This window comes from Podarcis vaucheri (genome assembly GCF_965113315.1).
Source record: "Podarcis vaucheri genome assembly, chromosome: 7".
In the NCBI taxonomy this organism is placed as follows: Eukaryota; Metazoa; Chordata; class Lepidosauria; order Squamata; family Lacertidae; genus Podarcis; species Podarcis vaucheri.
The window spans coordinates 89,792,303-89,815,149 of NC_138765.1; the positions used below are offsets into that span (position 1 = coordinate 89,792,303).

Below are 22,847 nucleotides of genomic sequence, written 5' to 3' on the forward strand. Positions count from 1 at the left end.
GGAGGAGCGCGAGACAGCGGAGGAGGAGGCCGGCATGTCCGGGCAGCAGCAGCAACAACAGCAGCAGCAACTCCCGGCGACGGCTCCTCAAGCCCCGCCGCCGCCCCCTCCTCCGCCCGCTATCGCCGCCACCACCACAACAGCCGCCGCCTCCTCAGTTGCCGCCGTCCCTCAGTCCCTCGCTCTGCTGCCTCCTCCCACCCCCAAAGCTTGGAGGTTCCCCGGCAAGGGGGAGGGAAAAAACTTTCACTTTCGTGCGTCCCTCCCAGCGTGACGCTGCGCGCTGACGTCACGGGGCTGTAATGGTGGTGTGCCGCGAGATTTTTTTCATTAAACAGGTGTGCCGTTGCCCAAAAAAGGTTGGGAAACACTGACTTAAGGTAATGGCTGTGGTGTGCAGCTCATGTCTGCTGCCTTCCTTCCACCGAGCCCCATATTATGAATTTCCCCCAAACCCCAGGGCACTATCATAGAGCAGTTGCAATAATCCTACTTATGAGCTACTAGTTTATGGGCCTCCAGCTATAAAGCAATACGGGGTCTGTAATTGTGGTGTGGAGTAGAGGCCTCATTACTGTAAACATTGCTACAGTTTAGTTGATGCTCTTGGCTTTGTTCCTGGGTTGTTATTAAACTAGCAGACGAACTGCTACTTCCTTGACAAAGTGTTTTAAAAATGGGGTCATGCAATCATAGGCAAGGAGGATGGGCAATGGCTCCCTTTTGTGTAACTCATTTCCATGTCAAAGGTTTGTATTTGGTTCCCTGGATTTGTAAGGAAGAGGAGCAAACCTGTGAGAGGAGTCTCTTCCGATCATTCTGGCAGCAACAACAAAAGCAGCACAATCTGCAGATATTTTATAAATCATTTTAAAATGACGGCCTAAAGAAGGATGACCAACCTTCTTGGGACAATAAAGGGACATAGGGCAGGGTGTTGAATTTACAAATTCATTTTTCAAATATATTTTTCATTATATATATATATATATATATATATATGCAGGTTTTGGTGTCTTCGGGTGTCTTCCCGTGTAAGAGTCGGGGTGTCTGTGCGACGTTTCGACGAGGTCTCACTCGTCATCTTCAGGCTGGTGCTTTAGCACCAGCCTGAAGATGACGAGTGAGACCTCGTCGAAACGTCGCACAGACACCCCGACTCTTACACGGGAAGACACCCGAAGACACCAAAACCTGCATTCCTGTACCCGTGAAAATCTACGAAAGCAAATATATATATATATATATATATATATATATATATATATAAAATAACATGAGATATGCAACAAAATGTTGCAGTACGCCATCATCCGCAAACAGGAGTGTTCCAGCTTTGATGCCTTCCTCAAGGCTAGTTTAGCACAGTGATTCCCAAACTCCTCTGCCACAGACCACTTGAAAATTGCTGAGACTCTTGGAGGACCACTTAATAATTCCACACACACACCGCATGTAATGTGCCGTGCTGGATGCTGTACGATTTTTTTGTTTATTTCTTATATATTGTATTTTATTGTATTACAAATTGAATTCCGTAGAATTCCAATTGTAATGCAGTTCAGTGCAATGCAATGCAATAGGCAAGAAAAATACAAGAAAAATCAGGTTAAGAACAGTTTCAGGTTAAGAATGGACCTCCAGAACGAAATAAGTTCTTAATCCAAGGTATCACTGCATTGTTGTTTTCTGCTAGCTAACACGTGAGTGTTTAACCTTAGATCAAGTGATTAAGGTACAGTGGTGCCTCGCAAGACGAAATTAATCTGTTCCGTGAGTCTCTTCGTCTTGCGGTTTTTTTCGTCTTGCGAAGCATGGCTATTAGCGGCTTAGCGGCTATTAGCGGCTTAGTGGCTATTAACGGCTTAGCGGCTATTAACGGCTTAGCGACTTTAAGAAAAAGGAAACAAACTCGCAAGAACTTGCAAGGCGTTTCATCTTGCGAAGCAAGCCCATAGGGAAATTCGTCTTGCGGAACGACTCAAAAACCGGAAAACTCTTTCGTCTAGTGAGTTTTTCGTCTTGCGAGGCATTCGTCTTGCGGGGCACCACTGTACTGAATGGCAAGTTGCCATTTTGAAGGGAGTTCCCTTTGGTTCTTTGTTCCCAGGCTCCATGGTATAAGGGCATGTAAATGGCTCTCCAGGAGCTCAACAGCCTGGGGGGCTGGAATGCAGGCAATGAAGCGTCTGTGTGTGTGAGAGAGAGAGCTATGTTTGTAAGCTCTGATTATAAGTTATTTTATTTCTGAGATGATGCTGAGCCTATGCTTGGATAAGCACATGTTATTTGGATGTATCTTTGATGTTTCTGTTATGTTCTGAAGAAAGTTCTTCAAGTAAAAAGTTGAACAATTGAATAGGTCTGGACAATGTTTCATTTCCAAAAGGAGTCAGTTTTCATGCATCCAGTCTCTTTAAACTGCAATATTAATATCTGCAATAGGAACTTGGCTCACAGAAAGGCTTTTTCTAGCCACCGCACCAAATCAGCTAAAGCAACTACAGAATGTACTGTTTTCCTTTCCCCAGGCAGCTGTGCTGAGGAATGTTGACATTCCCAGCTTCCTTCAGCAAGGACACATTCCAGTGGCTTAGGAGGCAGCTGCATCCCAAGACCTCGAGGGCATCCTAGAGGAGCAAGATAGAAAGAAAGGGGGGTAATATTTGTGCAGTTTATACGGACATGTGTTTAGTTTTGGAGCTGAAAAGTGGTTGAGAATGTGTAGGTCAGCCTGTACAAAGAGTGAGAACCACTTGCGGAGCTGATGAGAGATCTGCTGGCAAGGACCGTCGCTCATGCCAGGCTCAGTCCCTGGCATCTCTTGGTGGGGCTGGGAATGTCCCTTGTCTGAAAACCAGGAGACAGTACTGAAGTAGATGGACCAGTGCCTTTTTTCTGGGGGGACGCGTACCCCTAAACATTTGTGAATCTTTGTACTTTTGTCCATTTACTGTATTTATTGCCCCTGATTTGAACTATAAAATGGTGTTTTTCATGAGTCAAAATGAGAGTACCCGTAAACATTTTTTTTAGAAAAAAAAGCACTGCGAAGGACCAATGGTCTGACTCAGTAGGAGACAGCTTCCTATGTTCCTAACACCCCCACTCCACAATCACTTTGCCCCCAGATGTCAAATGCATCCATAGGAGTCAGTGTGAGGAATGACGGACAGGCCTAGGCAAGCTGTTTAGCGGAGAGGGAGACAAGGTGAAGTGCCTCCTGCCTCCACCAGGGGCAGTATGGATTAACGGAGGGGAGGCACCTCACACAGCGGTTGAGGTCCCCCCCCCTTAAATGTGGCTGCAGCAAGGTTGAACAGAGAGGGGAAAAGAGCGTCACAGAGCCCTTTAGCAACCTGCTCTGTGAAGTCCAGGGGTAGCCATCAGTTCCTACAAAAATGGCTGGGCTCTGAGGCTGTTGCTGTGCAACTTCTGCCCTCCCTGGGCCACGTCCTCCTGGGCCCAAAGCCAGCCCAGCAGGACCCCCCGCCCAGCCCACCTGGGGCTCACAGGCAGGCTCTGCAGAGAAGCTCCTCCCCATCCCAGCAGCCCAAAGACTGTCTGCAGTGGGCTTTAATGGAGGGGGGAAGAGGAGCTTCACGCAAGGGTTGAGCACGCTGCTCTGGGAAGCCCCTTCTCTCTTTTAAATGAGGGAGGGGCTTGGGGCCAGCTTTTGGGGGAGACGTGGGGGGCAGGAGGTGTCCAGTGGGCTAGTTGGCAAAAGGGTAGGCAGGGGTAGCAAGTGGAGCTAGAATATAAATATATTCTAGAATACACAAAAATATAATATTCTAGTATGGTGTAGTGGTTTGAGTGTCAAGTTAAGTCTGCTGAGACCCAGGTTTAAGTTCCTGATGAAACTGGGTTTGTTGCCCTAGGACAGGGGTCAGTAACCTTTTAGCTGGACTATATTTTGGGAAAAAATAATGAATGAATTCCTATGCCCCCAAAATAAGCCAGGGATGCATTTAAAATAAAAGGACACATTCTACTCATGTAAAAACACGCTGATTCCCAGACCATTTAGAAGGTGATTGGGCCGCATCCGGTTGCCTACCCCTGCCTAGGACAACAGAGCACGTTAACCAACTTCATTTCTGCTGACTCTAACGCCCCCTCTGCACTATGCATCAGAAGGACCGTGATACTACCATAAACAGTTTGTTAAGGGTGCTTAGAGTTGTTAGGAGACTCCTATTCCCATCTCAGCACTACAATTTTCAGAGTTCCCTGGGAAGAATGATTAATTGTCAAGCCACTCCGGAAATTGTAGCTCTATGGGGAGAACAGGGGTCTCCTGAGAGCTCTCAGCGCTCTTAAAAACTACAGTTCCCAGGATTCTTTGTGATAAGCCATGGCTGTTTAAAGTGGTGTGATACTGCTTTAGATGTATAGTGCAGATTTCCAGTATGCACCTGAATCCCTCTTGCAAGACTCTGACAGTCTGGAGGTGCCCTGAGATAAAGTAGGAGAAGAAGCACTTTTTTTTAGCACAGCATTAATGCAAAAAATTATTATTAACAGGTAAACAAGAGTTTAAGACATATCTTCTGAGTCTTGGTTGGTCTCTGGCAGCTGTGGAAAGTAGGCCTGGGGGCTTAGCCTTGTGCCAAAAGCTGGAGATGTCTTTGCACTTGGCATCTGGGACACCAGTCCTTGAGGAAGCGAAGCCAGCTCTCTCGCTTCCTCACCCCACTGCTGCTTTGCTGCCCTTCCTTCCTGCCTCCCTCAGCCGGCTGCTGTCTTGAGGAACACCCACCTATCTTGTAAGGAAAGGAGCTGGGAAGGGTGCGTGAGTGTGTCACAGCTGAGCACAACAGGAGACCACCTCCAGCGTCAGCAGCAGGCTCTTTACCTCATCAGCTCCAGGATTTGTGGCAGTGGCGGCAAAAACAAAGGCCCCTTCCTTCTCCTAAGCCACCTGCAACCCACATCCTGTCAGCTTCAAGGCCAGGGCAGCTGGCTGGGAGGAAGGACTTAGTAGGCCAAAGTCATGGGCCGGGAGAGGGTGACTCACCCACAGAAGCCAAACACTTATGCTCCGAGCATGATGCTTCCTATAGCATTGTCTGCCTCTGAGGTTCAGAGACAAAGAAGCATGGTGGCCGTGATTTGGAAAGAAGAAGCTGGATGTGGAACAGGTTATGGAGCCAGGCAGGGGAGGAGGAAAAATACTCTCAGTGCTATTTTTCTAGAAAGGAGGGGCTGTAACTCATCATGAATGTCTCCCTTGTTCTCACATAATGACAATGGTGCCGCCCCGACAGGTGTCAGAACTGCGTTCCAGTGAGTTCCAGCGGGAAAAAGCCCTGAATACTCTGATTGTGAAGATGTCACAAAGCAAGCCAGCACTGCAGCTGGAGAATTTGACACGCCGTGTGGTGCTTTGGAGGTGCGAGCTGATGTGGATATGGCATCAGATGAGGGAGGGGCGAAAATGAAGCTACTGATATGGGGTCTGGATCTGATATGGGGCTTCAGGAAATGTTACCTAAGGATCCAGTCCCTGGGGGCAACTTCAAGAGAGATCCAATCGTGTCTGAGATCCCACCAACCCAAACTTGCAAGTGTGCCATATTTCTTTTCTGCCACACTGCCCAGTGGCAAGAGTGTTCCATTCTTCATTTCTTAACTTTGCGGCATGAGTTCGTGTGCTAAGTGTTAGCTTGCCTCGGAGGCAAGCTCTGCCAATCTGCCTTTCTAATGATAAAGCTCTCTTGTTTCCAGGGCAAGGAAGAGCTGAGATTTCGATTTCTTGCAGATGGTCTGTGGGGATTCTGCAGGCCAACTCTGCACATGCACCATAAACCCTCTGGCCAGCCTTTGGTCAGAGTAGACCATGCTATGTTAGATGGAAAAAACAGGTGCCTTATTATTATTTTTACTGCTACTATTATTGCTTTTAGGGGACGTGGATGGCGTTGTGGGTAAAACCTCAGCGCCTAGGACTTGCCGATCGTATGGTCGGTGGTTCGAATCCCCGCAGCGGGGTGAGCTCCCGTCATTCAGTCCCAGCTCCTGCCCACCTAGCAGTTCGAAAGCACTCTTAAGTGCAAGTAGATAAATAGGGACCGCTTTATAGCGGGAAGGTAAATGGTGTTTCCGTGTGCTGCGCTGGTGCTGGCTCGCCAGAGCAGCTTCGTCACGCTGGCCACGTGACCCGGAAGTGTCTCTGGACAGCGTTGGCCCACGGCCTCTTAAGCGAGATGAGCGCGCAACCCCAGAGTCGGTCACGACTGGCCCGTATGGGCAGGGGTACCTTTACCTTTATTATTGCTTTTATTATTGCAAATGATTTATTAATCACCTTCTAAACCACCACTTATGGGACGCGGGTGGTGCTGTGGGCTAAAGCCTCAACGCCTAGGGCTTGCCGATCGAAAGGTCGGCGGTTCGAATCCCCGCAGCGGGGTGCGCTCCCGCTGTTCGGTCCCAGCGCCTGCCCACCTAGCAGTTCGAAAGCACCTCCGGGTGCAAGTAGATAAATAGGTACCGCTTACCAGCGGGAAGGTAAACGGCGTTCCGTGTGCGGCTCTGGCTCGCCAGAGCAGCGATGTCACGCTGGCCACGTGACCCGGAAGTGTCCCCGGACAGCGCTGGCCCCCGGCCAATAAATGTGAGATGGGCGCACAAACCCCACAGTCTGTCAAGACTGGCCCGTTCGGGCAGGGGTACCTTTACCTTTACCTTTAAACCACCACTTGAAGGCAATTTGCACATCAGAGAATTGAAAACAGTAAAAAACAAAAACAAATCAATTTAAAACCACGCTGAAGCCATGACCCATTTATCCACCTGGGAAACCCTGTGGGAACAAAAAATGTCTTCAACTCTTTCCAGAAAATGCAGATTTAATTATTATTTAGAGAGTTTGTACCTTGCTCCTCAGCCAAAAGGGCTCCCAGAGTGTCTTACACACAATCAGTTAAAACAAGATGGTCTTACAGTAAATAAAAAAAAGAGACAATCAAACTCGGGGACCAATTCTTAAGCAGTTGTTCTTTGTAAGGACTGGCTTGTATTGTTCAGGGGGAGGAGGTGCCAGATGTTGCTGGTCTTTTGGACAGAATGGCTGCTGCCCCCAATGGCTGAGGGAGAAGAGGCCTGGCTCCCAGCCATGGAATTCCCCTGAAGTATAGCAATAGGAAGGCTGTTCCATAGGCTACACAGAATAACCTGCTCTAAAACTCACTTGATCCTTGGAAATGACCTTATTAGCACTGCCCCAATACTGAACTTGGCTAGCATACAATTTTGTGATGATACTTACTGAACTAATAGGCCTTTAATCACAAATTCAATTTCTGGCACCCTCCTTGAAGCTGACAATAATAATACTGAACGTGTCAGCCAACTGGAATCTTGCTTGATGGGCTGATAGCATCAAAGGTCTGGCAACCGTTGGAACCCACTGCTTCAGATTGGCTTGGAATAATTCAGAAGTAATCGAGTCTTGGGCAGAGAGGCAATTCACCTCCTCCTGGTCTCTGCTTCTGTCGCTGGAGATCAGAGCTGATCTCAACAGACAGTCCTGTGCTCCCCTCTTCCAAGCCCTCTCTTTGAAGGGGTGTCTGTGCCAAGTGCAGTTTAAAGATAAAGAGGAGGGGGCATGGGCTTGAAGTTGCTTGCTAAAAGCTTTCAGAATTGGCTGCTGTGTTTCTGTGTAGGTTTTTAAAATTGTTTTTCTGCATTGTATTGCACTCTTGCTTAATAATAAATAATAATAAAATAATAAAATGTTATTTATATCCCCCCCTCCCCAGCCAAAGCTGGGCTCAGAGCAGCTAACAACAATAAAATGATACACATTCTAAAACCATTTCATTATAAAATGAATTCAAATCAGATTAATGGCAACCAATTGGGCTAGGGTTCTATGAGGATTGCCAAAGGAGGGGGTCAGACTGTGCCTTGGCCAAAGGCCTGGTGGAATAGCTCTGTCTTGCAGGCCCTGCGGAAAGATGTCAAGTCCCACAGGGCCCTAGTCTTTTGGGACAGAGTGTTCCACCGGATCGGGGCCAAGGCCGAAAAAGCCCTGGCTCTGGTTGAGGCCAGCCTAACCTCTCTGTGGCCTGGGACCTCCAATATGTTTTTGTTTGAAGACCGTAAGTTGTTTGAAGACTGTAATATTGTATTATAGCCTTTCCATTTAATTGTTTGTATATGTACAGGTTTTATTTGTTGTTTTGTGAACCACCTGGAGTATTTTCAGTATTAAGTGGTATATAAATATATGAAATTAAACAATTAAATAAATAATGGAGGGGCAGGAGGGGAGAAAGGGCCATTGATGGAGCAGTAGTTGTCTCCTCCTTCTTGTCTGCTCTCCAGCAGCCACTACGAGCTGCCCGAGGGAGGAAGCCAGCAGCAGCATTTCGAGGCCCTTGTAGCAGCAGCAGCAGCAGCAGCAGCAGCAGCCACCACTGCCATCGCTCAGGACAAGCACCGCCTCCTCCTCCTCCCCAGCGCACTGGTGGCATCACTGGTGGGGGAAAGAGGGACATTCCTGGATCAAATCAGAAGCTGGGGTGGTTTTTGTAATCCCAGGACTGTCCCTGGAAAACAGAGGCACTCGGAGGATATGCAGTTGTAGCCAACTGACTTCTACTCAGAGTAGACCCATTGAAATTAATTGACCTCAGTTTGTTGTTTAGTCATTCAGTCGTGTCCGACTCTTCGTGACCCCCTGGACCAGAGCACGCCAGGCTCTCCTGTCTTCCACTGCCTCCCGCAGTTTGGTCAGACTCACGCTGGTAGCTTCAAGAACACTGTCCAACCATCTTGCCCTCTGTCGTCCCCTTCTCCTTGTGCCCTCCATCTTTCCCAGCATCAGGGTCTTTTCCAGGGAGTCTTCTCTTCTCATGAGGTGGCCAAAGTACTGGAGCCTCAGCTTCACGATCTCAGTTCAGAGATGACCTCAGTTAGCCAGTTCTATTAATTTCAGTGGGAGGGATGCAACATTGCCCTGAGGCAATTGTTTCACCAGGGCAAGCATTTTGGCTTGTCAGATGGAACAATCCCACTCTGCCATCCCCTGCACTGTTCCGGGGGTTCTTAAACATGGCTCTAGCCCATTTGGGGGGCACATGGTGGGGAGGAGAGGACCAGAGAATCATATAATTGTAGAGTTGGAAGGGACGACGAGAATCATTTGGTCCAACCGCCTGCAATGTAGGAATCTCTTTGCCCTTCAGTACCAGGAAAGAGGACTGAGCATGGACAGTCCACAGTTGCTCAGTAACTTAGGTCCTATCTCCTCAAATGTCCAGTTTGAGTAGGGTTGCCACTTGTCCCTAGAAAACGGGATCGTCCCTTTTTTGGACAAAAGAGTCCCCTGTCCCAAAGAAACCAAGAATAAAATAAAAGTTACTAATTGATCCTAAAGAAAGAGGAGGCTTCTCCTTGCTTGATTTGAAGTTACTGTATATTATAAAGATTTACTAGATTTGGAAGGTCATGGTAACAGGTTTGGGTGGCACACATATTTATGGTATGATAAAACGAAAGCACATAAAGGATTTCTGAACCACTTGCTAAGAAAATCAATCTACGAGGTATGAGGTAGATATAAAAACTTACTAGAACGCAGAACACCATGGTGGCTCTCTCCCTTGGAAGCAATTTCAGTTAAAAAATTAAATATGAGAGGGAATTGGACCAGATTTGTTAATAGAGGCAGAAGACCAACTAAAATTGAGGAAATTTGAAGATGTAAGAGCGTTATTAACGGAGTGGTTACAGTATCACCAATTAAATGATGTTTTTAAGGTAGACAAAAAAAATGGTTTTGATACAGTGAGATCAGGGTTTGAAATAGATCTGTTTGAAAATAATAGTGTTATAAAAAATGTACAAATTACTTTTGGAACAGTATACAAAAGATGATGAAGTTAAGGCAGTGATGATACATTGGGCTAGAGATTTTGGGTATAATATCCAACTTTCATCTTGGGAAAAGTTATGGAAAGAGGAAATAAAATTTACTGCATGCTGTTTGTTGAAAGAAAACTATATGAAAATGATGTATCGGTATCTAACACCGAGTAAAATTGCAAAAATGTACAAAACGAGTTCAAATCTGTGTTGGAAATGCAAAGGGAAGGGAGATACTTTTTATCATATGTGGTGGACATGTACACTGGCAAAGGCTTTCTGGGAAATGAATTAAATAATGAATTAAAGAAAATATTTAAAAATACATTTGTTAATAAACCAGAAGACTTTTTGTAGGTATAATAGGTGAAGAGATACCAAGAGAGGACAAAAGACTTTTTATGTATGCAGCGACGGCAGGGAGAATACTACTAGCCCAGAGATGGAAAGAAGGAGAAGTACCAACAAAAGAAGAATGGCAGACAAAACTGATGGAGTATGCAGAGATGGCGAAACAGACGGGGAAGATCCAAAACCAGGAAGATCAAGTATTTTTAAAAGACTGGAGTAAATTCTTAATTTATTTAAAAGACCACTGTAAACAGTTAAAATCATTGGCAGGGATGTAATGACACTTGTAATATAAAGCGGTATAGAAATGAAATAAATAATAATAATAATAATGTGGAACTGACTGCGGTAACTAGGGATATATAATAGATGGATAATGGTAAAAGATGCAGAAAATTTAATCTTAAATATGGAATCCATGGAGGGAGGGAAGGAGATCCGAAGGTTCAAAAGAACCTTTTATTTTAATGCTTGAAATGGTTAAAGTTAAAATGTATACAATTGTGTAAAACCAATAAAAATATTATTAATAAAAGAGTCCCCAGTCCCATTTGGATTTCAAACGGGATGCCTGCCCGCCCCGCCCCCCGTATTTAAACTCCTCCTCCTCCTCAAAAGTGCATGGGGAGAGGGTGGCTGGGGGAGAGTGAGGGTTTGTGCCGGCAGGGCAGAGGGTGGGTCCAGTTCATTGGCTGGTGTTATAAGAAAAAACTGTTCCTATATCCCTTATGGGGTATCCAAGAGCCAATATAGAGTCCTTATGCAAGTTCTCTATTAGTAGAATGTTGAGAAGCAAAGCAGCTAATAAGTCTGATCTTTATTGAACTGTTGCAACAGAATCCCCCCACTCCCCCCACGCAGGGAGGGAGGAGAAGAACCTAGAACAATGGTGTGCAAGCTCTTCTATAGACTTTTGAAATGGCCTCCCCTGTAGCTCAAGACCACCGCCCAAAACATAATATATACGTCACAGAAAGAGGGGGTCCCCAGCAGAAATAAATCACAGGGGGCGGTCTGCAGCAGACAACCTGTCAATGGTCAATCATTGCTATATCTGGGCAGCCTGGTCATTCTTTGTTGTTGTTTAGTCGTTTAGTTGTGTCTGACTCTTCGTGACCCCCTGGACCAGAGCACGCCAGGCACTCCTGTCTTCCACTGCCTCCCACAGTTTAGTCAAACTCATGCTGGTAGCTTCGAGAACACTGTCCAAGCCAGGTCACAGGCTCACCCTTAAGACAGGATTTGTGAGCAATGGGGAGAACATTTGAGGTTACTGGAAGAGTCAAAATGGCTTCAGGATTGTTCTCCTGTACTATTTCAGACACATGGCTTATATACTTATGTATGTGTTTGCCACGTACATTTTTATGAACGTTTATTTTATATATATAAGACCTTAGAATTCCTATAACAGTTGATGTTGCCCACCACCTCTCTTCTCCTCACTCTCTGTCACTGTCCTTGCAACTGCTGTATTATCCTCCCCAACCCCAAGAGAAGCCCTTTCCTCCTTGACACCAGTGGGCATGAGAGGGTGGCAGCTGGCCCAAAATGGCGGCTGCATTACTGTAGGTGCGGCTGACAAGTGACAATAGAAAGAAGGGGGAAGGAGCAACCTCCTTTGCCTCCCTCGCCCTCTCCTTCCTCACCCCCCATTGCTGCATCTCTTCAGCCACCACTGCTGCCGCCAGTCCAGCATTGTGTGGGTCTGCCACCACTTGGACTCCTCCGCCACCCGGACCTGACCTTCCCTCCTCTTTGGTGCTGGAGTCTCTTCTGACATCAGCTTGGGAGAGGGGCTACAGCTGTGGCTCAAGCCCCCTGTGGGAGCTATCCCATGTTGACTGCTGGCCCCGGCCCATCTACGTGACTTGAGGCCGGGGTGGTGAGGGAGAGAGCAGGCCAAATGCGAGGACCCCCCCTCCACAAAGGGGGGTTGGTGTCATGAGAGTGTGCGTGTGCCCCTCAATCCCCACCCTCCGACCTGTCCCATAAATTTGAGTGCTCCTTGGCACACCCTGCCCAAGCCCACACAGCAAAGGAGAGACACAACAAAGCCAAAGAAAAGACAGTTGGGATTTTGTAACTGCAGCATGTTTTATTCTTTCCTAGCAGGTTTTTTTTGGGGGGGGGGGGGAGCCATATAATACAACCAGTTTTATGGCACATACCCCCTCCCTGGAATATAATTGGATTACTGTTATTATAGTTCAAGCAAAACAGAAGAAGAAGTCTATTTCACAGACCAAATGAGCCTCTGCACAGTTAAAGGGCACATCTACACTGCAGAGCCAAACTGCTTCAGAAGTCAGAACTTTGCTTCATGGCAGGCTGGGAACTGTAGCTACCAGCACTCTCACAAAACTACAGATCCCAGGATTCTTTGAGGGCGGAGGGAGGATCTTGATGATTAAACTGATATAGAACTATCAGATTTGCTGTGTGGTCTGACAGTTTGCATGGGGATATCTTTTTAACTGACTGTGGCATAAATATACTCTCCAAGTTAGTTTCAAGGAGAAAAACACTTGTTGTATAAAAAAGAGGCTAGCAATGCTTTTCTAGCCCTTCTGTTGCAAAGAAAAATGTCCCTTGTTGTCCTGCCTGCTTGCCCTAAAACAACCGTCTTGTGGCCAGAGAGCCAAACTCTCACCTAAACATCTTCAGCAACTATAGTTTCCAAGATTCTTCAGGATGATGCCAAGACAGTTAAATGGTTTAGAAATGATACAAAATTGTAGTGTAGCCACTATATTTCTGAGGAATTCTGGGTCAGAAAAAGGATGGCCTCCACTGCCAGTTAGGGACGGTTTCTATCTCACCCCAGTGATTTTGAACTTGGCATCAAACCTGGAGGAGTTTCAATAGAGAACCTTAACTTTTGCACTGCTTTAGTGAGTCCCTGTTCCTGTCAGTTCCTGCCAGGCTTAGAGGGAGACCACGGATCCCCTCCTTCCCCAGGCTGGTGCCCTCAAGATGTTTCAAGCTGCAACTTCCACCTGCTGTGTTGGCAAAGGGGCAGATGGGAGTTGAAGTCCAAGACGTCTGCACCAGGTTGTGGAGGGCCAGCCTACACATGTTCTGGTTCACTGGAGAAAAGCATATCTGAACATGGGCAAAGTCCTCAGTAAGCAAGCTTGCTCACAGCTAACCCAGGAACATGGACACACACCTTGCTTTTCATGTGCTGCCTCAGGTTTATTTAAACGACATTGCTCATGTATTAGGTAAAGGAAGTGGCAGGAAAACAGACTTTCTTCTTCTCACAAAGTAGATCCATGCCTATGCCGTTAAATAAAGTACATGTTTCAAAACTGGTTGAAAACACAAGCACTGTTTGCCCGCAAGTTCCTAGATCTAGGAGTCAGCAGACATCACCATATTAAGAGATCAGGCATTAGGATACATTCAGCTGATGTTGAAAGGTTGGAAGAACACAGTTAGCTTAGACAAATATTCTAGAATGTTTGCTCTATGCTTGTAAATATCAGAGTGTGTCCAACTAACTTTTGCTCAGATTGGACCCATTGAAATCAATCTACCTAAGTTAGCCATGACTGTGAATCTCAAAAAATTGACCCTATGGCTAGCATTAGATACGACCTTGTATGTCTTTCCTATGAATGTTATGAAAAAATCCTCTGGCTTGATCTGTGCATCCCAAACATTGCAGCATTTTTGCCAGGGCATGAGACTCAGTTAATAAATGGTCTAGAAATGGACCAGGGTAGGGAGTGAGATAGCTCAAAGCTATCTCCATAAAAGTTAGCCCCAGGAAGTCTAGTGGAATTTTACCTGTGAAAAAGTTTGTGAAATGTCTTAGTCACCTTCTGAAGGTTTAGTCTGAGATCCAGATTTTTATTTTTATTTTTACAACAGTAACATATTTGCTAGCAATAACACTTTCTTTTGCATTATGGATTTTCTGATCAGAGTGAAAACCCAGAAATGTCCCACGTCAAATCAGTCTTCATTAAAGTAACAAACCAAAATGGAAAAATGTTCTAGACTGTAGTAGTCCATGAAACTTTATGCCATAATAATAATATTTTTTAGCTTTTGAGGTGCCACAAGACACTTCACGGTTTTTACTGATTGAAAACATAATGTTAAGGAAAGCATGGCAGAAAGATCAATTACAACTAATTTATGAAACAGAACAACTCATAAGAGCGCTCACACTGGTCAGGAATTCTGGGTGATTTTGAAAGAAATGTGAGCCAATGTAGAAGATGATTAAAAAGTGACTCCTCACTAATACAAGGAAATGCCATCTTTACAATTTTCTTTTTAATTCATTGTTACAATCATGCACTCAAACCTAATGGCATTTTTAAACACACACACACACACACACACTTGTGCCATTTGGTTTTGGCCCAGGTGATGAATGAGTTAAAGCTTTAGACCTGCTTGCCAAAAGCGTTGTGCCTCCAAATGTTTGGGGCTGAGACTGCCACTATCCTGACTATTGGTCATGCTGCCTGGGAATTATGGGACTCTCTGTTTCTTACAAGATGGCAACTTTGTCTTTATCCTGATGAGGGAAACTGATTACATCCTCATGTGACTGACATTTGCTCAGGCCATCTGATGAAAAGGTGCCCTCTGAAGGCCAGCTCCTGTTCATTCCTGATTTAAATATTAAGGCTAAAATGATAATACCGTTCTGAAGAGTCTCCCTGTGTTAGAAAAAAGGGGGACACTAAGCTACACATCACTGTCCTCAGCTGGATTATGCAGTGCCAGCACTCATTGACTCATCCTTTTAATGCAGTGCATTTTGCATCCAGAGAGTTTTAGGAATGAAGTATTTCTCACCCCCTTCTCCCCAGTAAATGTGCAATAAATGAGAATTGCTGATCATATACGGTAGTTCCAATAGGCAAATGAAGGCAGAGCTCTCAAAGCCAAAACCCCTCAAGCTCCAAGAATACACATTCCAAACTCATAAGTCCTTTATATTAAATGGACTAATTTTCATGGAAATAAAAGGGCAGAACCAATCAGAACAATATATCATCTTTCTCAGTTTCTATTATGGAAACGCTTGCTTTATTATTATTCAAAAAAAAGAGAGAAGATCAAACAATGTTTCAATTGATGCAATTATATTGACAGGACATGACAGCAAGTTTTTGAGTGGGGCAAAACATTTCTTCAGGTGGGGAAATCTAGACTAAACCTTCCAGGGTGGGGTAGAGGAAGGCCGTTAAAGTTTTCTGCCTTGGCCGTTGGGATGACTGGGAGGCTCTCTCAAAATCTTGATGTATTACCCAGACATTTCATACTAAGGATTTCAGCTGAATCAGTTTGGATCTTACCAGTTCTATTTTTTAAAGCTCTTCTTCAACCAGGATAATTCCATTTGCATGGAGATGGTGACTCACTTAGGGCATCGTTTTTCCAGGTTCCTACCTTCAAAAAATGCTTTTCAAGGGACACATCTACCGTGGATTCCCAGAGCACTGCATACGTTTCTGGAACACAGGACATCAGCCCATTGGTTCATCCAGCTCTGTGCTGCCTATATTGACTAGCAGTGGTGGGTCTCCATGATGTGAGACAGTAGTCTCCTTCCAGTCCAGCCTGGAGATTGAACCTGGGACCTTCTGCATGCAAAGCAGATGCTCTACCACCGAGCTTCGGTCCTTGTACCAGGGAACACATTTAGTTCATGGAGGACAATGACCAGGCCTGTCAAGCCCAAGTTGGTCCATCTGAATGGAGAATACAACCTAGGACACACCCAATGTTCTCCTGAAGTTCAGTCTAGCACAAAAAAATGCTAGGGTGCTGGGGAAGCTTTCTTTCGGGAAATGTTTCTTTGCCATGATCAATCTTCTCTTTGAAGGACCATTTGTGAAGATCTGCTTCTAAGTTGCCCAATGCTGATGAATGCAACTCTTAACAGAGTTGGATGATTTATTTAGGGGCCCTTGGATCTTCTTGAGAGGCTAAGCAGACAGTAAGTTGCTTAGTTATTGTCCCAGGACTCACAGTTTCCATCCGTTTTAGTGGAGTACAACCATATTCTCAAGGAAGTTTTCAAAGCTCCAAATGTTAAGATGGGTTAAGAATCAAAGAGAATAACTGATGGGCAAGCTTGGATTTGAAAGACACACTGTTCCCCAATCCTCTGGGTCATTCCCTCCCCACCTCAGTACATATTCTTTGTACCCCAGATAATTGCAGATGATCCCTGATACAAGTTTGGTATGAGATGGGTTGGGGGGTGGAGTAACCAGAGAATTGGAAATATGCAGACAGCGGAGATACTTCCAGCTTGGCTCAGCTGAGAAAGGGACTGGTTGCTGTTGGAAGGCACTGCATGGGATCTTGGCAGTCACGCGTGGGTACTGGTGCCAGCCCCACTATGGAGCGAGGCCTTGGAGATCTCCGTGCTGACTGTGGAAAGGGGGAAGCTTTCATACTTGTCCTTCTCACTGCTGCAGCTACAGCGATACAGCAATGCCTTGACTTCCTTTTGGAAATTGCTGTTGAGGAAACCATACATGATGGGGTTGATGCAAGTGGAAGCCATGGCCATAAGGTGGCAGAGGGAGAAGATGAAGTTGTGGTAGCACACTGAGATCTTCTCATGGTCCCAGTCATAGAGGGCATTGAAGACAGTGAGTGGAAACCAACAGGCGGCAAAAGCAACGACAATGCAAGCCAACATAATGTTGACCTTCCTGTGGCTAGTGGCCCGGGAGCCATCCTTGGAGCGCTCCACCATGTCCTTGCGACGCTGAAGGCGCAGGAAGATGCGGAAATAGCAGGCCATGATGAGGAGCAAGGGCAGGCAGTACTGGAAAAGCAAGAGGAAGGTGGTGTAAGCTAGGCGATGCTGATCCGATGGCCAGTGCTCAATGCAGGCCACGTGGTTGGCAAACGGGTCAAAGGGAAGGCTTAAGTTTTGAAAGGGCTCATTGGTCAGGATGGTGAAGGAGAGGAAGGGCAGGGAAATGAAGCAGGCCACCACCCAGGTAATGGCCACAGCCAGGTACGCATGGTTAGCTCCTGGCTTCCGCCCAGTCGGATTGATGATGAGCTGATGCCTTTCCAGGGCAATCCATACGAGGGAGAGGATGGAGACAGTGACGGAGATGCACTGGACAAAGGGGCTGGCCTTGCAGAGCACTTCTCCTAAGATCCAGCGGTCCATCAAGGTGTAAATGACCGTGACAGGCATGCAAACAAGTGACATGAGGATGTCAGAGCAGGAGAGGTTGGCGATGAAGATGTTGGTGACGTTTCTCATCTCCTTCTGCTGGATGATGACACACACCAAGCAGAGGTTGCCAATCAACCCCACTGCAATGACTGCGCTGTAAGCTACGATCAGGAAAGTGCCGTTCCCCACAGAGTCGCTGCAGGACATGTCGTTTTCCTCTAGCAGGCTCAGCTGCTCTGAGAAGTTGAGGTAGAGGAGATTCATCAGCTGGTCCATGGCACGTCCCAACTCTACCTTAGAGATGGAAGGATGGAGAGCTCTCTAGTGCAGGTGGCAAAAAAGGCTGCGGCAGCGGCGGCGGCGGCAGCAGCTGTTGTCTCTCCTCATGAGATGCTGCGCTCGCTTGCCCTGTGCCAAGGAAGAAGACATCCAGACATTAGGAGGCACTTACTTATTGACTACATTTATATATTGCCTTTCTTCCATGGAGCTCAAGGTGGCATATAGAAGTGCCCAGGGGGCTCCTAGGATTGCTTCAGGCATTCTCAGCTGCTTTCCCCAGCCACTCTGGGTGGCTTACAACATATCTAAAAACATCCTTAAAAACTTCCCTAAACAGAACTGCCTTCAGATGTCTTCTAAAAGTCAGATAGTTGTTTATTTCCTTGACATCTGAAGGGAGGGTGGGTGCCACTACTGAGAAGGCCCTCTGCCTGGTTCCCTGTAGCTTCACTTCTCGCAGTGAGGAAACCAGCAGAAGACCCTTGGAGGAGGACCTAAGTGTCCGACTGTCCGGGCTGAGTAATGGGAGTGGAGACGCTCCTTCATGTATACAGGGCCGAGGCTGTTTAGGGCTTTAAAGATCAGCACCAACACTTTGAATTGTACTTGGAAACATACTGGGAGCCAGAAGATCCTTTAGGACCAGTTTTTCAGTATATGGTCTGGGCAGTCACTCCCAGACCCAAGTCTTGTTAGCTTCACCAAGTGGTTGGCTGTATCAGGAGTCTTCAGAGCATGCCCTACTGCAGCCTTCCCCAATCTGGCACCTTCCATATGTTCCCATTAATCCCAGCCAACTGATGGGAGTTGTAGTCCAAAACATCTGGAGGGTGCTAGTCTGGATCAGCTGCCCAAGGACTACTCATCTTCTGCCCCACATAGTTTAGTCTTACGGCCCATCCATACCTTGGCTTAATGCCCATTGGGAACCCCTTGTACCCCTTTAATTCCCCCTCATCCTGATGACATTCTCTTCCAACTACCACCCCAAATTTTCTCCTCCCTAAATCAGATATTCCCTATGCAATGGATGTTGCTGTGCAAGCCTAGGACTTGCCAATCAGAAGGTTGGCGGTTCGAATCCCCACGACAGGGTGAGCTCCCATTGCTCGGCCCCAGCTCCTGCCCACCTAGCAGTTCAAAAGCACGTCAAAGTGCCAGCAGATAAATAGGTACCACTCCAGGGGGAAGGTAAACAGCATTTCCGTGCACTGCTCTGGTTCTCCAGAAGTGGCTTAGTCATGCTGGCCACATGACCCGGAAGCTGTATGCTGGCTCCCTCGGCCAATAAAGTGAGATGAGAGCCGGTCACAACTGGACCTAATGGTCAGGGGTCCCTTTACCTTTACCTTTAAGGAATCTCCAGATCTAGGGAGAAGAAAATGTGAGGCTGCAGTAGATGGAGGAGAACACCAGGTGGGCTAAGGAGCCACAGGAAGCATGGGGGGGGGGTCACAAGACACACTAAGCTGAGGTATGGATGGGCCACACTCTAGTGAGACCACCTTATCTTAGAAGCTTCTATTGGGTAAGAACACGCTCACTGAAAGTATTAAAAATGTGTTCTTTGTCTTGAGACAGCCCTCTCCTGTGGTTGCCATTTACTGTGAAGACAGACACGAGATCTTAAGAGTGAGTTATCCACCTGCTGTAAAGCAGAGTTCCTATTCATTGCAATGGAGGCAGAGGAAATGAGAACACCCCCCTCCGCCCTTTATCTGCATGGCCTGGTACTCTCTACATTTTTCCAGACAATCCCCGCCCTGTTGTTCAGGAAAGTCACGGCCATCACTTATTGTCTTTTCCTGCCCTCTGTTCCCATCTAGCCCATCAGCTATGATAATGCAGCCTTGCAAATGAAGTCCACAGAAGTTACAAGCCTGCAAAAAAATTGTTCACAAGTCCCTGTCTAGTGATAGTTATTTTTAGCGTGTCTAAGGCCTGCAAAAAGGAAAATGAAATTGAGAGGGAGAAGACAGACTCTTCCAACCTAGAAAAGCATTCTTGCCAGAGGCAATTTTTACTTGCCACAGGCAAGCAGCTATTTTCAAGCCTACATAGTAACTGCTGAGTATCAGTATCGGTATCAAAGTTTATTTCAGTCACAGACCAGCATAAGATAAAACATAGGGATAAACTGAACACATAAGACTTTAAACAGGCGAGGAGTAACTGCTGAGTAGGATATAGCCAGGCAACTATAACAAGCACCTGTTGGCCAGTGTCAGAGCAGGAAGGCAACTTCCACCATTTATATCTGCAACATCCTCTGAAATGTTAAAAAAAATATAAAATATTTCCTACTTCTTTCAATGTAGAGATTTTGCCTACAATACTGTTTCCAATGCAGGACACCCAGGTAGTCTCTTAAACGGTGAAATGGGAGGAAATGCAAGCAAGTCTGCTTCCGCTAGTGTCCACATCAACATCCCATTTCATGGACAGTTTGCTTTATTTGTAAAATGTTTGTCAACTGGAGCTTGTGTGCTTAGGTCCTCCCCTTCAGCGCTGCAATGCACAACCTGCCCTCTTTCAGAAAAAGCTGCACAGGGCTGCCCCCCAGCCCCCCTCATCCTTTCCTTTCGATTCCAAGACCAGCATTTAATGGTAGGAAGGGATAGAGGAATGAAGGCAGAGTACCCTTCCCCTCTTGGAACTTGGTCTGCAGGCTAGCCCTGGAATGCCAGCGCTAGCTGGGGAGCAGGTGCCCCCCCCCATGCCTCCCACCCGCCCCCAGCCCAGCAGGCCAGCCGCCGACCACTGCCCAGACAGATGCGCACGCGGCCCAGCGGTAGATTGCTGCAGCTTTTGACGCGAGAGGCTGTGGTTGTCATCCCTCCACTCTGCCCCAGCTTTGGAGAATTAGCTCTGAGGCTGGTAGAGGCTGGCAAGCCCAGCAGAAAATGCAGCTTGGGACTATTACACAAGTTCTAGTGCTGTTGCTGCTACAGGGTCAGGGGAGTGAGGACGGTACTCCTCCTGGGGCACCCAGCCCAAAGTGCACCCCCCAGGTCTATGAAGAATACACAAGCAAGCGCGCGTACACACACACACACACACACACACACACACACGCCCCTCACTCACCTGATGCTGAACTAGTTCTCGTGTCAGCTCAGCCTCTTCTTAAACCCGGGCAGATCTGCTCTGAAATATGCTGCAACACCCTCCCGGTACACGTGAATGCGTCTCCCAGCTCAGGGGTCCTCCTCTTCTTCTTTTCCCTCCCCCAAATGATGGGCTCCAGGGTTTTTTGGGAGGGGGAAGCAAGGAGACACCCAGCGAAAAGGCTGCCTTAAGAAGAACTAGGGAAGCCCCCCTGCCCCCCCGACCCATATAAAAAACTCCACCCCTGGGAGGAGCGAGGCTTAGCCCCACCCGGGACTCTGGCTTCCAGGCGGAGAGGGGATGCTTCTTCCACGTGGGTACCACTCCTCTCCCCCGCCCAGCCGCGCGCTCCAGTCTCTCAATGTGAGAGCACGTGAAGGGGGGGGGGAGGCTGCTGTTGCTGCTGCATGCGGGGGCGGAGGTGCCCCAGATCCAGCTCTGGCAAAGGTCCAGCTCCCTGGCAGGCTGGCAGGCTGGCAGGCAGGCGAGCGAGCGGGGGTTTTACTCAGGCGAGCATTGATGGGCGGAAGGTAGGGAGGTCAGGCGCTCCTGGGAGATCTCTGGGCGCTGGGAAGTAGATGGGCGAGGATTCCTGGCTCCCAAAACGGTTTTGCAACTGGCGACAACACCACTAAAATAAAGAAAGCTAAGGTGGGGTGAGCAAGAGTGGATTTTTGTGCAGAAAGACTGCGAGCTCTGCTCATCTCTGGGATTCCAAACAAACCCCTTCTGCGCCAGGTTTCGGTGGGTGGTTTCTAGCAGGAAGGCAGTGAGTCGATCCTGCAAGCCAGAGGTCTTCCCTCTCCTGACAGCCAGGTAGTGGACAGCCATGCCAACTGGTTAGGAGGAAGGAAGGGGCTTGGCTTTAAATCACCCATCAAGGGATGGCTGGGCAAGGCAAACTAGCAGGCACCTGCACTGTCTATGGTGAAGGACAGTCTTTTCCAACCTGGTGCCCTCCAGATGTTTGGCTACAACTCCCATCAACCCCAGCCAGAATGGCTGTAGGATTCCAGGGCTGATCATACTGGCCGGGGCTCAAGGGACTTGGGATTAAAATCTATTAAATAATAACTCACATGACCACAAAGAAGGCATGAAGGTAAAAGACCCTCCCTGTTCTTTTATCCCAGCACTGCATAGAATATCGGAGCAGGTATTAGGGACCTGAGTTCAAATCCTGATGTGGCTCATCTCAAGATGGAGACGCAGCATAAGAACATAAGAAGAGCCAGTGGCCCAGTTTCCTTCTCTCATAATGGCCACCCAGATGCCTCCAGGAAGCCTGCAAGCAGGATTTGGGCACAAGAGCACTTTGCCCTCCTGTGGCTTCCAGCAACTGGGATTCAGAAGCATCACTGTGGAGGCAGAGCAGAGCCACTGACAGCCCTGCGTTTTCCATGAATTTGTCCAATCCTAAAGCCATCCAAGCTGATGGGCATTGCTGCCTCCTGTGGGAGCAAGTGCACGAGGAAGTCCTTTCTATCACTGTCCTGAAGCATTCAGCTTCATTAAATGTCTGCAAGTCGTAGTGTTATGAGAGAGGGAGAAAAACCTTTTTCTATCCACTCTTTCTATGCCATGCATAAACCTCTGGTATGTTCCCTCTTACTCGCCTATTCTCTAAAGAACTAAAGAGTTCTAAATGCTGTAAAAGAATTGAAAGGGAGTTTGAAAGAGGTTTGACTTCCTAGGAGAACCTTCCCAATCCCTGAATGCTGTACATGTGTTGGATTGCAAGTTGTAGCCCAAAATATCCAGAGGACACTAGAAGGGGGAGGCTGAGACAGACAAGAATTTGCTTCAGAGAGCTTTGAAAGAGGGAGTGAAACTATGATGCCTGCGCTCCATCCCACTACTGCCTCTGGCAAACAGATTTTGCAGGGGTGGGTTGAACGGTTTCAAAAACCTGCAGAACCTCTTGTACCAAACGGCAGCAATAGAAGCACATCTGCACAGGCTCTCCAGCCCCTTCCTCTCTCTTAGGAGCTGCTTTCTCCTTTCTGTCTAAAGGCACATTGTGGCAGAAACCGAGAACTTTCTGATTCATCAC

At 47.2% G+C, this 22,847-nt stretch overlaps 1 long non-coding RNA gene and 1 pseudogene across 3 annotated transcripts in view; one reads left to right on the forward strand and one right to left on the reverse strand.

The window, feature by feature from the left end:
• Positions 1-22,847, forward strand: part of LOC309536508 — a 118,086-nt gene that overhangs the window by 71,790 nt on the left and 23,449 nt on the right. The window lies entirely within an intron of this gene.
• Positions 12,357-21,110, reverse strand: LOC309536295 (neuropeptide Y receptor type 1 pseudogene; annotated as a pseudogene). The gene is made up of 2 exons (XR_014224530.1): positions 20,774-21,110; positions 12,357-17,812 (listed from the first exon to the last, which is right to left on the reverse strand). The product of XR_014224530.1 is annotated as a neuropeptide Y receptor type 1 pseudogene (transcript).